Genomic DNA, 11,981 nt, shown 5'->3' with positions numbered 1-11,981 from the left:
ACTTCCTCTCACCCATCTCATCCCATTGAATGGGTGATCTACACTTCCTTCCATATAACATCTCGTAGGGAGCCACTCCAATCGTTGATTGGTAACTATTGTTATACAAAAATTCAATCAACGGGAGATACTTACTCCATGATCCCTCAAAGTCAATCATACATGCTCTGAGCATATCCTCCAACACCTGAATCGTCGTCTCAGACTGTCCATCAGTCTGAGGATGAAAGGTTGTGCTGAACAACTGAGTCTCCATAGTCCTCTGCAAACCACCCCAGAACTTGGAGGTAAAGATAGGATCTCACTCTAACACTATAGACTTAGGAACCCCATTGAGACGTACGATCTCCCTCACATACAACTCTGCATACTGATCCACAGTATATGTTGACCTCACTAGAAGAAAATGGGCGGACTTGGTGTATCTGTCCACTATCACCCACATAGAGTCCTCCCATTCCACTATCACAGTTTTGGGTAAACCTCCCACAAAATCCATCGTAATGTCCTCCCACTCCACTCGGGAATACCCAAAGGCTGAAGCAACCCTACTGGTTGCTGATGTTCAGCTTTCACCTGCTGATAGGTTAAACATCTAGCTACATACTCCACCACATCCTTCTTCATCCTGGGCCACCAATATAACATCCGTAGATCCTGGTACATCTTCGTGGTACCCGGATGAAATGAGTACGGCGTCGTATGAGACTCATCCGGTATCTCTCGTCTGATCCCCTCATCAGCTGGAACACAAATCCATCCCTGATACCGAAGCAAACCAACCTCAAAAATAGAATAGTCCTTAGCTACTCCCACTAAGACATTCTCTCTAACTTCCTGTAACTGAGCGTCTACCAATTTCCATTCTTTAATCCGCTCTAGCAGGGTCGACTACAGAGTATTATTAGCCAATCGGCCCACCACCAATTCTATCCTTGCTCTAACCATCTCATCAGCTAACTCTCTCGAGATCTGGGTGGAACTATATAACTGACCTGGGCCTCTCCGGCTCAATGCATCCGCTACTACGTTGGCTTTCCCCGGATGGTAAAGAATATCACAATCATAATCTTTCACCAACTCTAGCCAACGCCTTTGTCTCATGTTCAGGTCTTTCTGTGTAAAGAAATACTTCTGACTCTTGTGGTCAGTGTATATCTTGCACTTCTCCCCATACAGATAATGTCGTCAAACCTTCAGTGCGAATACCACCGTTGCTACCTCCAAATCATGGGTAGGATACCATTGCTCATACTCCTTCAGCTGTCGTGATGCATAAGCCATGACCTTCTCATTCTGCATCAACACACAGCCTAAACCCAACCTCGATGCATCACAGTAGACAACAAACTTCCCCTCCCTCGAAGGAAGACTCAACACAGGCGCAGTAATAAGGCGTCGCTTCAGCTCTTGGAAACTGTCCTCACACTTGTCTGACCAGATAAACTTCAAATTCTTCCGTGTCAATTCTGTCATTGGTGCCGCTATCTTCGAGAAGCCTTCCACAAACCATCTGTAATAACTTGCTAGAACAAGAAAACTCCGCACCTCCGAGGCGTTCCTTGGCCTCGGCCAATCCCTAACTGCCTCTACCTTAGATGGATCTACCTTGATCCCATTTTCACCCACAATATGTCCAAGGAATGTCAATTCTGGTAATCAAAATTCACATTTCTTAAACTTGGCGTACAGCTCATGCTCCCTTAATCTCTGCAGAACCTGTCGAAGATGAAACTCATGCTCTGCCTCTGAACTGGAGTACACTAAGATGTCATCGATGAAGACAATAACGAACTGATCCAGAAAATCTTTGAACACTCTATTCATTAGGTCCAGAAAGGCTGCTGGGGCATTGGTCAGACCAAATGACATGACCAGAAACTCATAGTGCCCATACCTCGTTTGGAAGGCCATCTTTGGTATGTCCTCGTCCTTGATCCTCAACTGGTGATAACTAGATCGAAGATCAATTTTTGAGAACACCGTCTTACCCTGCAGCTGATCGAACAAGTTGTCAATCCTTGGTATTGGATACTTATTCTTGATAGTCAACTTGTTCAATTCCCTGTAGTTTATACACATTCTCAAAGTCCCGTCCTTCTTCTTCACAAACAAAACTGGAGCACCCCATGGAGAGTAACTAGTCCTGATGAACCCCAAATCCATAAGCTCATGTAACTGTATCATCAATTCTTTTAGTTCTGTCGGTGCCATCCTATATGGTGCCCTCGACACTGGCTCTGTCCCTGGCACCAACTCAATGACAAACTAAATCTCTCTACGCAGCGGCAACCCCGACAAGTCCTCAAGAAACACATCCAAGAACTTGCAAACTAATCTGGTCTCTTCCGGTCCTGCTGGCGAAACCCTGGTGGTATCCACCGCACTAGCCAGAAAACCTATACACCCTCCTTGTAACAAATCTCTGGCTCTAAGTGCTAAAATTCTGGGTATGCGAGGTCCATGTACCGCTCCCACAAAAACAAAGGGATCCTCACCCTCTGGCTCAAAGGTCACCATCTTCTTTCTGCAGTCAATAGTAGCTCCATATCTAACCAGCCAATCCATACCTAAGATCATATCAAAGTCCTCCATACTCAACTCAATCAAATCTACTGACAACTCTCTACCATCAACTATCACTGGCAGTGCTCTAATCCACCTCCTAGATACTACCAGTTCCCCTGTAGGCAAAATAGTCCCAAACCCTGAAGTATAATCCTCACTAGGTCTACATAGTCTATCAATCACCTTACTAGAAACAAGCGAATGTGTAGCACCAGAGTCAATCAATACAGTAAAAGGAGAGCCAGCGCTAAAAAGATGTCCTGTCACTACTGAGGTACTAGCCTCGACCTTCGCCTGCGTCAGGATGAACACTCGAGCTGGAGTCAAGCTGTCCACCCTCCTTGCATCTCTCGTCTTCTCTGTCGGCCAGTCTTTCTTGAGGTGTCCCACTATCCCGCACACGTAACAGGCCTTAGCACGACACTCGCCTAGATGGCATCTTCTGCACCTCGTGCACTCAGGATAAGTCCTCCATGTATCGCCACCTCCCTAACGGCCACCCTGAGTGCCCCGACCTCTCCTATCAGGACCAGGAGTAGTCGAAGCATCAGGGGTCTTCCTCTTTAAATCACTAGGGCCTCTGCCCCTACTAGAACCAGAATATGGAGGCACCACCCTACGGCCCTCCCGTCTTGCTACACTCTCCCTCCATATCTTATTTTCCGCCTCCTTAGTGGCAAGAGCCTTCTCTACAGCCTGGGCATAAGTTGTCCCTCCAGGAACTATTGTAATTCTCACATCTCGGGCTATCAGAGCATTAAGCCCTCTAATAAATCTGTCCTGCCTAGCTGCATCAGTGGGCACAAGGTTGGGTACGAATTTCGCAAGTCTGTCAAACTTTAGGGCATATTCTGTAACTGTCATGATTCCCTGAACCAGCCCCACGAACTCATTTACCTTCACTGCCCTGATGGCAACATTATAGTACTTCTGACTGAATAGGTCCTTGAATCCTTCCCACGTCAAAGCAGTAACATCTCTGGTCTATGATGCCACTCTCCACCAGATTCAGGCATCCTCTCTCAGCATATATGTGGCACAGGCCACTCTGTCATGTCCATCTACCCTCATAATATCCAAAATGGTAGTAATCATGGTCATCCATTGTTCAGCCTTCAGTGGATCAGGTCCTCCCTCAAAGATCGGGGGCTGTTGTTTCCTGAACCGCTCATACAACAGCTCCCATCTATTCCCAACCTCTAATGGTTGTACAACTGCTACCACTGCAGGTGCCACAATAGGGGCAGCACTCCCTGATGGAGCCTGCTGTCACAAAATTTGGATCTTTTCATCCTGGCTCTGTAGTCGAGCTTGCATGTCTTCCATAAGTTGCTGCCAGTTCTTAGGGACTGGCGGAGGGGTCTGGCCCTGGTCATCATCTCTAGTCTCAGACCTGTTGCCGACTATTCGTGTAGATTTTCTTGGATGCATAATTATCCAAGTCAATCTGCAATCAACGACTCGACAGTCAAACTATGATGACAGGGTAATAACCCTTCCATGATCCACCATTAGAACCCCAAACATTCACAAACAATAAAAATATAACAGTTTATCCAAATATTCATCCATATATTCATTCACATGCATAGCAGTACCGATAAGCACGCCTCAATATAATCATGCAATAGTCAAGGGCTAGGCCCTATCAGTATCTCATGCTCCCTATTAATCACACAGATATCAAAAGTCATATTTCATTTAGATCATTTAAACATATAGTCGTGTATACACAATTACCAAACCCTGAGTCAAGCTTGTCTTTCGTGGTGAATGTACATGTCTAGCTAGTCTTCAGGAACCCTTAAACCTAGGACGCTTTGATACCAAGTTGTAACGCCTTGGATAGCCAAGACCGTTACACTGTGTGTTCATAAAGGTGCAAGACTTGCTAATCAAGTCGTTTAATTTGAAATGTGTCACTGAAACTACAGTTGAACTAGGGTTAAAAGATTTTGGCCTCAAAAGCTTCGTTTCTTATAAACAAACATTTTCTTTACATGTGATCCCAAAAGTAGTAAAGTTAAAAGAAAGTCTACAAAATTTTAGGACTAAAATATAGTTATTAGCCACTCTAAGGCAAAACAGACAATTAAGCTTTTCTCGTCTTGTATCACTCCTCGGTCGTGGTGGCCGATCAGCTGACTATGTACATTCAGCCTCGAGGCTCTCCATCTCAGGACTGGTCCAACTTTCCCTTGCCTTTACCTACACCACGTAGCACTCGTGAGCCAAAGCCCAGCAAGAAAACACAATAACATAGCATAATTATTAAGCAAACAACCAGATAACTCATACAGTATAAACAATTACTCAACAGTCCAAATATTCATGTTACTCAAGTATTCAGCATACCAGGTACATCATTTCATATCAATAATCAATTCACATATGATAACCATGGTTAACGCCCTTAGTCCGCACCCTCTATTTATCCCACTGACTCCGGCCCGCTTAAACCGAGCTCAATGAATATTAAGCTGTCCTCAGCTACCAGTGGCCGAGCCGCGCCCTGTGCGCAAGTATTATTTACGGTGCCCTTAGGCCGTTTATCACATGTCCCATGGCATAATACCATCTATGATATCACACAGGTATAGGGAGCTCTAAGTCCCATCACAAACACAGAACCGGGTGCAGTTTTCTTACCTTTAGATTTCGCTAGCTTTGTTCAATTTGATCATCAAGCACGATCCTGTCTGAGCCCTAGCATACACCTAGCCACAGCCATAGATCAAAATCATCACCAAACCTCAAATCCAAAACCTAGCCCCGGGAACAATCCCAAGCCCTCGGGAAGCCCTAATTCCACCAAACAGGGTGGTGGAATCAAACCCTGAGCCCCCGGCCAAAAACCCTTAGAAATAACCCAAAAACCCCTTTCTGGAAATAGGGTAGCGCTACAGCGCCCTAAGGTGGGCGCTATAGCGCTACAAACAGAGCCTTCAGGCTCCCAGATGCCCAAGCCTAACACTGTAGTGCCCTAAGGTTAGTGCTACAGCGCTAGTCATAGCCAGACACTACCCAGTTTTCTCCTCTTCAAATTTCCTCGAGCAAAACCTTTCCAAAACTCAATCAAACCTCGACCAAACTTCAAAACAAGCCTCCCAACATCCTCAACTGATCCCTTAAGTCCCAACCACACAAAACTCAATCACATGCACCCCAAATTAAGGAAATCACCATAGCTGAACCTAGAGCCCAAAAACTGAACAAGAAGAACAATTGAAACCACAGAATTCAAGGGACCAAGTTAAGAACTTCTTACCTTCTGAAGAGAGATTCAACCTTTGGTTATCCTCCACCCTTCCTTAGCTTTCACTCCTCAAAGTTTCAGCCTCAATTCCCTAGAATTCCCACCAAAACTCAGCTCAAAATCCATATTTATACTAAAAACCAGAAACTCAAAAGCTACCTTGAACCTTACCTCAAAGGATGAACAACCCTAGCTAACTCTTCAAACCAAACCAGGGATCCTAGCCTTAAGCTCCTGCCCAAACTCTCTCTGAGTTTTAGCTTCAAATTCTCTCAAGAAATGGAGAAGAGACCTCCAATCGAGAGAGAGAAAGATAGACTCCTGTTTTCCCCCTTCTTTATTTTTCCTTCTTCTTTTCTTTTTCCTTCTTCAGACTTCCAACTCTTTCTACACTATCCACTAAGACATAAAACAACATAATACTTATCCCTACTTCTAACTCAAATGACCAATTTTCCCTCCCGTTTAAAACTGAGCTTTCGAACCTCCTAGGGGCATTTTGGTCATTACACCCAATTCCCACTAATTCCCCGAATGTCTCTAATATTTATCGCTTACTTCCCGACACCTAACTAATCACCAATTATATTCCTCAATTTCAAAATAGACCCCAATATATTCTCTAAATTCCCAGAAATACCCCTAGCTCGCCCCGAGCCGGGTATAAGTCCCCACCATGACTTTTTCGCTAAACCGCTCACTAAGATAGTCTCGAGTCACATATTACAAATATATCCACATAATAATGTGGTCTCGATAATTTATCACAAATATATACAGTTTATGCCCTCAACGGGCCAAAATTATGAATATGCCCATCTAACCTAATCAGGGCCTACATGCATACTAGTACACATAGTCATGCATCACAAATATTCAAATAATCATATAACATGCTTTTAATCACTTAATTATCAAATAATCCAGTTATGCCCTCCCGACACACTAATCAAGGCCCTTAAGCCTTATTAGTAAATTTGGGTCATTACACGTTCCTTTAGCAATTTCCATGCGGTTTCTATCTGAATTACTGCATAAATGATCCCATCACTTCCCATAACGTGACCTTGAATATCTCTGTAGGAATCAAAGCTTACCTCTTCTGGAACCTTACTTGTAACCCTGCTTCCTTACCCTTGGTACTATCAATGAAGTTTCCATTCGCGTTCTGCTTCTAACTGAGAGTAAATCAAAACATCCATAATCAATCTTAATATGGCTTGTCCATGTCATTCTTGTATTCTCTGCTTGTCAAACATACCTTGCAACCAGGAAATTGAATCCTTCATTCTTGGCAAACGGTGTTCACGTGTCCCATGATGAAATACTCCGTCTAATCAACCCTCAAATTAAATACTCCTTCAATTGAACCTTTAATTCTTCCTGATGAGCTAATTTCATTCCTCATGATGTCCCTGATATCGATTTTATCCCTTTCTTAATCTTGTAGCATACTGAATTCCTTAATGCAACAACAATCCCAACAATTCCTTGAGCACCCATCTAAAGCCTTACTAGTTGATCCAGTCTTTCACCCGGTCTAACTAATATATCCCTAGTTGTATCTACCACAATATCTAGGCATCCCGTAGACGCAACCGGGTCCTTTCCCTTTAAACCCAGAAGTCACCATCATTTCTTAAAATCCATAGTTTTCCCTTATTTGGAAGATTAATCCATACTCACGATCATATTAAAATCCTTATATGACGAACTCAATCAATTCTACGGTAAACCTTTTACCAATAGTACTCTAACCCTTCTCCAGCAAGTTACCAATTTTACAGCAGGCACTAAAATCTCAAGCCCCATGGCATGACAGCCATATAGCATATGCCACATATCCATGTCTCTATTGAAAGATGCATTGCACCAAACTCAATCAACTTAGTAAAAAGGAACAACAACTAGAAAGTCAACTAATCGCCTCCGAGGGACTAGCCTCGGGTTCTGACTGCATCAAGGTGGACACTCAAACTGGGGTCGAGTAATATATACTCCTTGGTTCTTTTGACTTCAATGTTGGACAATCCTTCCTGACATGCCCAACCATTCCACATAGAAAACATGCCTTCACTCAGCGTTCTCCAAGATGGCATCCCTCGCACTTGGTGCATACTATATAACTTCACTAGGTCTCATTGCCGCCCTGAATACTATGACCCCTCCTGTCAGAAAAATAAATAGTATAACTATCAGGGGTCTTTCTTTTTCGGTCCCTGGGCCTTCGCCCCTACCTGATCCCCTAATGGGGATACCATTGCCTAAGCTTCTTGCCCTATGGCACTCTCACTCCATATCTTATCTCTTTCATCTTCTATAACAAGGCCATCCCTATTGCCTAAGCGTATGTAGAAATCTTATACACTCAAGCAAGCCTAACTCTCTGGGCTACCCCAGGTTTAGTCCTTAAATGAATCGTTCCTTCCAAGCCACATATGTTGGTACCAAACTAAAATTGAATTTGGCCAACCCACCAAATTCACTGACATACCTTGTCACTGTCTTACCACCCTGGAACGAGTTCATAAACTCATTAGTCTTCGTAGTTTGAACTATGTCACAACAGTACCTTTCTTTAAGCAATTACCTGAATTCCTCCAAACCCTTCGTGATAATGTTGCGGGTTCGGGATACCACTTCCCACCCCATGTGGGCATCCTCCCACAGCCTATCCGTGGCCCAAGCCATTCTATCATTGCCTAACACTCCCCATATAGTCAATGATGGAGCTAGTCTTGCCCATCCACTAATTAGCTCTGATAAGATCCAAACCTCCCTCAGAACTGGAGGATAAATCTTCTGGAATCTTTCATACGATAATTCCTGTAACGCCCTGGCTACCCCAGAACAGTTACGGTGAACGGTGGACTGGAAACTTGACTCATTGCCTGAGTCCTCTGGTCAAAAACGTGCTCTAAGTGTAATTAACGGGTTAAGGTATAAAACCATTAAAAAGGAAATGGAGATTTTATTACAAACTGCTCTGCAGAGCTAAACAAAACATTTACAAGTGGTTCTCAGTACAAAAAGGTCACTATAGTTGTAAAGTTACAATCCCGCTGACCTAAGTGGCAAAATAGGGTAAACCCCCCTAAGTCCTCTGTGAACTCCTTGGCCGTGGTGGTCAAGCGGCCGCATATGTACACAACACCACATCAGCTCTCCACTCAAGGCTAAGTGAGCTTCTCTTTCCCTTTACCTGCACCACATAGCACCCATGAGCCAAAGCCCAGCAAGAAAACATAACACTTTTCATAAACATTATCAAATGATTATCATTATGTTCACACTGAGCAATAAGCTTTAAACAAATGAGTGAACATCACATGAGGTCCTGATAAACCACACTGAGTGACTGACAGGCAAGTCACTAATTCAAATGGAAGAGTGGCTGTTAGGTAAGCCACTAGCCTTCAACAGGTTATGGTAAACCATACTGAGTGACTGACAAGCACGTCACTGTTTTCAAATGGGAGAGTGGCTGCTAAGTAAGCCACTAGCCTCCAAGTGCTTATTTCATTCATCGACCCTCGGGGTCGGTCTGGCATTGATGCTCTTTAAGTCATTCAATGCTGATAATCGATTAGATCAAATCTTGTTGGCTTGCGTAATACACGCTAAGGCCGTCCTGACTAATGAGTCAGCTCAACGTGATCAGTGCCCAGTACCACTGCCGAACCTGACTAATAAGTCACAGCTTCACAGTTGATACTAGCACCTTTGCCAAACCTGACTAATGAGTCAGTACCGTGCTCAAGTGAGCAACATATGCTAAGCATTCTATATTCAATCCATGTCCATAATCTCACAATCAACATGCCTCATGAATATCCATGCATGTCACACTTGGGGTGCAGTTCTCTTACCTTTGATTCGAGCTAGAATGAACAAAAGAACGACCCTTGAGAACGGTTTAGCTTTTAGTCCTTTAGCGGTTACCTAATCACAACACATATGGGATACCATCAATAATCAAGATAATAAAGGGTCCCAAACCATTATCTAACCCCAAGAGATCAATCCAAACTAATCCAAGTAGCAAGGACACTCCCGAGGCCTAAAACTAGGTTCCCGTGGTCAAAACGAGCAAACGGGGCGAAAACAGGGCAAGGGCTGCGGCCCTAGCACCTTGGGCCGCGGCCCCCATGGTTCCCAGAGGCTAGGGCCGCGGCGCCCAGCGAGCACAAGCTCCCCACCTGCTTCTTCAAAGAAGGGCTGCGGCGCCTCAAGAACAGGGCCGCGACGCGCCACCCTGGGCCATTCCCAACCGCGTTTCTAACACTTCAAAGCCTCCAAAATCATCCCTAAACATTACCCAATCATCAAAGCAAAGTTCCCAAGATTCCCCATACATCAAAACCCTCAAAACCCAAGGCTCGAACGAACCGAAAACTCAACAATTCACAAAATCAATTCAAAGCTTAGAAACTCAGAAAAACTCAAAACTTAAACTTCGATTACCTTCAATTGGGTTGTTTTCCATCGAATCCTTCGGTTAAGAAGCTTCTAATCTTCCCTAGGATCGCTATGCCTCGATCCTCACTCGATTCCGACTCCTAGAACTCAAGATTTCGTCAAAAAGGCTTAAACGGTAAAACGGACTTTGAAAAGGGAGAACGAAAGGTTTTCTTATCGTATGTTCTATCTGATAAGCTACTTCAAACTTAAGTAACCTCAAATAAAACCTAATGCTCGGGGTCCCAAAAACACCCCCGGGGTCATTATAGTCAAAACCTCCAAAATTTCACCCTGATCTCAAATATTCCCAATTTATCATCAAATGAACATTTCTATTACCCCAAAATTGACCCCATTATGGTAAAACCGCTAATCCACTAAAATTAACCGTCTCATGTCAAATAGCTCGAATATATCTCCATAATAATGGAATCTCATTCACAAATCATATCATGCACCCAAATACACAAATTACCCTCAACGGGCCAAATTACCATCACACCCCTATAATAAGAGATATGGACTCATATGCATGCATTTCACATCATATCATAATATAATCAACATATACATGCATTTAATCAATTATTAACATAATTAAACAAATATGGCCCTCCCGGCCTACTATTCACGCCGTTAAACTCATCGGAGAAATCGGGGCATTACAATTCCCATCTGTTTCCACCCTCAGGTTTAACCGATACTGGTGCCACTATTGTCAAGATATACGGAGCAATGTTCCCAGAAGAAATCCGCTGTCTCCACTATCTAATTTCCTCATCTTGATCTAGCAACCTTGCTAGCATACCAGCAAACATCTGCTACAAATTCCAGAGGCAGATGAGGGGTTCTAACCTCAACTATCATCCGTAATTCCCATACTAATGATACCAGGTCTAGTTGACTGCCTTGGATACATAACTTCCAGATCTATCCCAGTCAATGACTTAACCTCTCACCCTTGGTACCCATATTAAGAACTATCCCATGAGTTGGGCCAAACAACAAATCTATAATGTTCATGCATCAATTATCATGTACTATTTCCACCAAATACATTCATACATATCATGCTTTCTATTCTAGCATGTAGATAAGGCACATAGGTTAAATTTAAATAATTAATCACACAATCATGTCATTAGATACCTAATCGTGAGTCGAGCTTATCTTTAGCAGCAAGTGTACACGCCCAGCCAGTCTTTAGGAACCTTAAACCTAGACCGCTCTGATACCAAGTTGTAATGCCCAGGATAGCCAAGACTGTTACACTGTGTTTAAAATAGTGCTTAACTCGCTAAGCGAGTCATGTGAACTTAAATGTGTAATTAAAGACCATGTAAAGATTATGCATTAAAAAGTTTGGTAAAAAAAATGACTATTTTTCATTCAAATATTATGTTTATATACGAGAACCCAAAAATTAGTTACTGACTTACAAAAGAAAAATAGAATACAAATTAGTCGTTCTAAGCAGCAAAACAGAGTTCAACCCTAGTTCCTCCCAGGCTATCCTAGTCGTGGCGACCGGGTAGGCTACATATGTACACATCGCCCCTGAAGCTCTCCAACTCATGGTTGGTCCAGCTATCCCTCTCCCTTACCTACACCGTGTAGCACCCGTGAGCCAATGCTCAGCAAGAAAACTTAAAATTAGCATGCACAACTAGGCTATAGTATAAAAGCAATAAGAAAT

The sequence above is a fragment of the Humulus lupulus genome, chromosome X, assembly GCF_963169125.1.
Source record: "Humulus lupulus chromosome X, drHumLupu1.1, whole genome shotgun sequence".
NCBI classification, from domain to species: Eukaryota; Viridiplantae; Streptophyta; class Magnoliopsida; order Rosales; family Cannabaceae; genus Humulus; species Humulus lupulus.
This window is presented reverse-complemented; position numbering follows the sequence as displayed.